General features: G+C 43.5%; 1 protein-coding gene across 1 annotated transcript in view; it reads right to left on the reverse strand.

The window, feature by feature from the left end:
* Positions 1 to 3,401, reverse strand: part of LOC137321639 (guanine nucleotide-binding protein G(I)/G(S)/G(O) subunit gamma-4) — a 91,619-nt gene extending 88,218 nt beyond the window's left edge. Inside the window, exon 1 of the mRNA XM_067984125.1 lies at positions 3,105 to 3,401. The gene's annotated coding sequence lies outside the window, so the exon portion shown is untranslated. The remainder of the gene's footprint in view (positions 1 to 3,104) is intronic.
* Positions 3,402 to 6,494: the final 3,093 nt, after the last annotated feature.

Here is a 6,494-nt window from a genome sequence, read left to right on the forward strand (position 1 = left end):
TGTGACTGAGTATTTGTGTGTGTGTGACTGAGTATTTGTGTGTGTGTGTGAGACTGAGTATTTGTGTGTGTGTGTGAGACTGAGTATTTGTGTGTGTGTGTGTGACTGAGTATGTGTGTGTGTGTGTGTGACTGAGTATGTGTGTGTGTGTGACTGAGTATTTGTGTGTGTGTGTGTGACTGAGTATGTGTGTGTGTGTGTGACTGAGTATGTGTGTGTGTGTGTGACTGAGTATTTGTGTGTGTCTGTGACTGAGTATTTGTGTGTGTGTGTGTGACTGAGTATTTGTCTGTGTGTGTGTGACTGAGTATTTGTCTGTGTGTGTGTGACTGAGTATTTGTCTGTGTGTGTGTGACTGTGTGTGTGACTGAGTATTCGTGCGTGTGTGTGTGACTGAGTATTTGTGCATGTGTGTGTGACTGAGTATTCGTGCGTGTGTGACTGTGTGTGTGTGTGTGTGACTGAGTATTTGTCTGTGTGTGTGTGACTGAGTATTTGTGTGTGTGTGTGTGACTGAGTATTTGTGTGTGTGTGACTGTGTGTGTGTGTGTGTGACTGAGTATTCGTGCGTGTGTGTGTGTGACTGAGTATTCGTGCATGTGTGAGTGTGTGACTGAGTATTTGTGTGTGTGTGTGACTGAGTATTTGTGTGTGTGTGACTGAGTATTTGTGTGTGTGTGACTGAGTATTTGTGTGTGTGTGACTGAGTAATTGTGTGTGTGTGTGGTGTGTGTGTGTGTGTGTGACTGAGTATTTGGGCGTGTGTGAGCGTGTGACTGAGTATTTGTGCGTGTGTGAGCGTGTGACTGAGTATTTATGCGTGTATGAGTGTGTGTATATTTGTGTGTATGTGTGCGTGTGTGTGACTGTGTGTGTGTATGTGACTGAGTGTGTGTATGTGACTGAGTGTGTGTATGTGACTGAGTGTGTGTGTGTGTGTGTGTATGTGACTGAGTGTGTGTGTGTGTGTGTGTATGTATGTGACTGAGTGTGTGTGTGTGTCTGTGTGTGCATGTGACTGAGTGTGTGTGTGCGCATGTGACTGAGTGTGTGTGTGCGCGTGTGACTGAGTGTGTGTGTGTGTATTTGTGTGTATGTGACTGAGTGTGTGTGTGTATTTGTGTGTGTGTGTGTATTTGTGTGTGTGTGTGTGTATTTGTGTGTGTGTGTGTGTGTGTGTGTGTGTGTATGTGACTGATTGTGCGTGTGTGTGACTGAGTATTTGTGCGTGTGTGTGTATGTGTGTGACTGAGTATTTGTCTGTGTGTGTGACTGAGTATTTGTCTGTGTGTGTGTGTGAGACTATGTGTATGTATGTGGGAGACTGAGTATTTGTGCATGTGTGTGTGTGACTGAGTATTTGTGTGTGTATTTGTGTTTGTGTGACTGACTCTGTGTGACTGTGTATTTGTGTGTGTGTGTGACTGAGTATGTATGTGTGTGTATTTGTGCGTGTGTGAGACTGAGTATTTGTATGACTATGTGTGTCTGTGTGTATGTGACTGAGTATTCATGCATGTGTGTATGTGTGACTGAGTATTCATGCATGTGTGTGTCACTGAGTATTCGTGCATGTGTGAGTGTGTGACTGAGTATTTGTGTGTCTGTGTGTGAGACTGAGTATTTGTGCGTGTGTGTGTATGTGACTGTGTGTGTGACTGAGTATTTGTCTGTGTTTGTGTGAGACTGAGTATTTGTGCATGTGTGTGTGAGACTGAGTATTTGTGCATGTGTGTGAGACTGAGTATTTGTGCATGTGTGTATTTGTGTTTGTGAGACTGAGTATTTGTGCGTGTGTGTATTTGTGTTTGTGTGACTGAGTATTTGTCTGTGTGTGTGACTGAGTATTTGTCTGAGTGTATGTGTGTGACCGAGTATTTGTCTGTGTGTGTGTGTATTTGTGCGTGTGTGTGACTGAGTATTTGTCTGTGTGTGTGACTGAGTATTTGTGCGTGTGTGACTGAGTATGAGTGTGAGTGAGTGTGTGTGTGTGTGTGTGTGTGTGTGAGAGTGAGTGTGTGACTGAGTATTTGTGTGTGTGTGTAAATGCGTGTGCAGGGTGATGGAAAATGATGTCAAGAGTAGGAAAATAAATGATTGGAGAGAAAGATCAGAAAACAAAACCCAGTATCAGTTTCAAAAAACATGTTAAAAGGTAACATTTTTAAAATGGAAAATGGCATCACTTTGGGGGAAAAAATTCAGTACTGGTGGAAAGCCAGTTGGGTGGGTGGGACAACTGACTGATTGCTGTTTGTTCGCAGCACAACAGCACCCAGAATTCAGCATTAAACTGGTACAAAAACCATCAAACTCGCTGCGAGAATCCATTTTCCTCAGTTAGTGGGAGAAATGGAAAGAATGACAGTAATGGAGGAAGGGTTCTTGTCTAGAGCTGGGGAACAGGCAATGCTGGAGCAGGGTAGAGGCAGCTCTGTTTTGCTCTGTCGGGGGAGGCCTGTGCTACACCTGACCTGAGAGTGCTTGATACAGACACTGGCTGATAACTGTGGACAAATAAATCTTCCATTCCTCACTCTCACAAAATTCATTTTAAACAAAAATTCAAACTAAGCATTGATTATCCGAAGAATATTGAGTCTCATTATCCACACCGTACCCATAACTGAAAGTAAAACAACACGACAGTAATAATTCCATTGGAGATGGCTGATTGTAATACTGAAGCAGGTAGTAATAAAGGCTGAGCAGGAGGTACAGCATCTGGGAACACAGCGACAGAAGTGGCTCAATGAGGAGATAAAATACCCAGCCCCCCAAAAAACTGTCACCTCCTCCTTTCCCACATCTGCTTCTATGTGGGTGATTTCTTCCACTTATTAACCCCCAGTTTCCCACATCCGTCTGAAAACCCCTGGCTTTTTTTACTCGAGCGTTGTGAAAATGAATGGGGGGAAATGGAGCAGGAATTTCAGCTGTAGTTTGTAAACGTCTTCTTCCTAAATTTAAAATCATTACTGGACAATAAAAGCACAGATGAAGGCTTCAGTTGGGGGATCTGCGTGAGGCTGAGGAGCTGGAAGATGAGCATGTGAGGAGACAGATGTTAAGGCAACCCGCTCTCCCTCTCAGAAAGGACTTACCCCTGTACCTCGCAGCTTCTCGTTCCCCACACGGCCGTTTCTCGCCACGAAATCCAAGTCCGAAAGCAGCGTTGTTCTTTAAGAAATGACATCAACGCCCTGAGCCGCTGCGGTCCATTCACTCAGATTCTGCCAGATATCATCGTGGACATTTTCTCTTTCACACCAACATGCTGCTCCCTACCAGAAATAAAAGGCAAATCACTCACTCCGGATACAGTGCCTATCTGTCTGTCTTCTTCTCTTCGAGATCTTACTGGCCCCTGTTAGGATATTTTAAGACCAATCTTGGTCAGCTTGTGCTGAGCAGGAAGATCCTTACAAGTAAAAGGGGGAAATCTACATCAGAGAATGTTCCAAACGTGTCAGGAGAATGGGGGAGCTCACACACAAGGACTTTAATTCTTGCAGTCGATTACTGTTCCTCTTTTTACTGTTTTATATACGGAATGAGTCTAATTTTTTTCTTGCCAGTAAATTATACACAACTGAAACCATCAATAGTGTTAGAAATATTCATTTAAAAAGGGGGGGAGGTTAATCTTCCCTTCTTTCAGAGTGAGCTGGCTGTCTTTGCATTCACTGCATGAAGTGTTGCTATGTAGAATAGGAGCACGGCTCCTCTATGGCCTCCTGTCACTCACTCCGGATTGAAGCAAGTTTGCATCAAGTACTGGTGGACCTCTTCTCCATAACTCAACCCAGGTGGGACCCAAATCAGCGTGGATACTAAACTGGCTACAGTCTCTAGCTCTACAGTGCATCCTGTGCGTATGTAGCAGCACCCACACCTCCTTACCAGACTGAACCCCGACTCTAAGATCACTGTGCACCATACTGCAGTCTGTTCATCTTGAAGATCTGTGACACCGAACTGTCCCGTTTGCTGACCCTCCCAAAATGACCGGGAATTTCCCCGAATGCGCCACGGATCTCCCGGTAGTCATATTTAGGGATTTATGACCATTTTGCCCAGGTGGGATATCAGATCAATTCAAGTTAGGATGATGCTTTTAAATTAGAATCAACTCACAAGCGATTATATCCGCAAACACCTTCCAGAAACCTGGTTTAGTTTCAGATGAGGAGTCAGTCCAGAATGGTGCTTCCAACATACAGCAGCTTGAGACAATGGAGGTTTGTAAAGAAATTCCAGTAATATTCATGCATAATACGTTGGAATGTGCTCATTCGCACCTAGCAGAGGTTAGCTGCTTGGACTAACAGAAAATGCTGGAAATACTCAGCAAGTCAGGCAGCATCTGTGGAGAAAGAGTTAACGTTTCAGGTCAAAGGGTCATCGACCTGAAACGTTAATTCTCTTTCTTTCTCAACAGTTGCTGAGTATTACCAGCATTTTCTGTTTTTATTTCAGATTTCCAGCATCCGCAGTATTTTGCTTTTGAGTTAGCTGCTTGGAGTCCACATCTAGGAGGGCGCTAACATGTAATTGGCAGCTCAACTAGCCAATCCCAGGCATTTAGAGCTGAGGTGGGGCAGAGATTAAACTGTTGGCATCCTGTCCAGCTAAAAAAAAAATCCAGTCTGCAGAAATCGGAAAAAGAAATCAGACTCAAAATTTGGTCTACGCTCGTAGCGCAAAATGGACTCTCAGCGAATCAGCCGGCTGATTTTCTTTTCATTGACTTCAATTGGACAGTGTAAAACGGGCTCACAAGAAGTTAAATCGAAAACACACAGCTTCTGAGAATGTGGATTAGGTTCAGATGAAGCAGCTGTCCAGAATGGTGCTTCCTGCAAACCATATCAGCGTGAGACAATGGAGGTTTGTTGAGACATTCCAGTAAAATTAATAGATACACTTGAATGGCTTTATTCATGTAAACTCAGCAAGGGTGAGCTACCATGAACCTTCACCTATCGAGAACTAAGTCAGGTTGACTGGCCAATCGCTATGCACAGGGAGTTAGGAGAGTCAAAGGTCTAGCCTTTGTCCTTAGCTGGACATCTGCAGCGATCTGGTGAGGAAGTCAGACCCAGAGTGAAAATTCACCATTTAAGTTTAGTTCCAATTAGTTTCTGAAGTGTACTAGTCAGAAATGCATTTAACACGCTAACAGGGATAGTGTGGCATTCTTTATTGTTTTCTATGTTGATAGAATAATGTTTATAGTAAATTTTAATCTGTTTGTTCACGTTTTTGTAAAATGAATCATGTTGGTTCACAAGTGGCCTCATCTCACTGGAGTATCCATTAGTCTGCCCCCGGAAGATAGAAATACACGTGAAGGGCATGTGCAAGATTACAGTTTCCAGTTCACACAAGGGGTTTCATTCTTACGACCCCAAGTCTCACTATCATAGTCTAGATATTGGGCAGTAAAGATAAACTCCTGATCATCGGGGACGTGGTGTCTGCTTACAGGAGAGACCGGTTGTAACAAAGTGTTACAAAACAATTTGTAACAAAGACCAATCGTTCCAATAAGAGTTGGCTAAATGGCATCACGGGTTCTTCCTCGTCACCTATGGATGCTGGACTGGCAGTACTCCACTCACTTCAACCTGTGTAACCTCGCCAAGTATTAATTCCCCATTCTCTCTACTTGTTTCCTCTCATTATTCTATGACAGTCTACTAACTTGTTATTACAGACAAGTAACTCATTACATTATTGCAATCCACTCAATTTTAAGTGGATTTAAATTCATAGTAAACACTTTAGCCATATTTTATTAAATTAAGAGAGCAGCTTAGCTAGTGGGGCAAATGGCCTCCTTCATCTGTACTTCTATTTGTAAAATCTTTGTTGAAAGAACTGGAAAGGACAGCTTTATACATCAACTTTAATGTAGAAAACTTCCAGTGGCACTTTACACAGAGAAAAAATATAAAAGGAACAATCGAGCAGGCGCCGAGGCATGATGGAGAAAGAAGGAGGCAGAGGGGTTTAGAGGGGCATTCCAGAGAATTGGACTGAACGGTAGCTGAAAGGTCGGCCATCAATGGTGGGATGAAAGGGTGGAGGAGATGCATAAAAGGTCAGTCAGAGAAATAACTAAAGGGGGCAGGAGAGGATGCAAGGCTGGAGGGAAGATGGGGTAGGTGAGACCATGCAGGGATTTGAAGACAAGGATTAAAAATTGAATGCACTGGAGGACAGGGAGTCAAAGTAGGTCCAGCAAGGATGGGAGTGATGAGTGACTTTGCGAAGCCTCTAGTAGCACTAGCAGAGTATAAAAATACCCAGGTTCTGAAATTCTGTGGGGGTCTGCTCAGTGTTCTGGGGTAACTCCAGCAGATCAGTGGAACCCTCAAAAAATGGGGCAGACCTGGCATAACCCCTGCGGAGCTTCAGAGTCATGGTGTTTGCGGACTTCAAACATTGGTACAAAATGAATAGAATAAAAGTTCGAGAAAAATAAAGGA

Source organism: Heptranchias perlo, chromosome 5, assembly GCF_035084215.1.
Source record: "Heptranchias perlo isolate sHepPer1 chromosome 5, sHepPer1.hap1, whole genome shotgun sequence".
NCBI lineage: Eukaryota > Metazoa > Chordata > Chondrichthyes > Hexanchiformes > Hexanchidae > Heptranchias > Heptranchias perlo.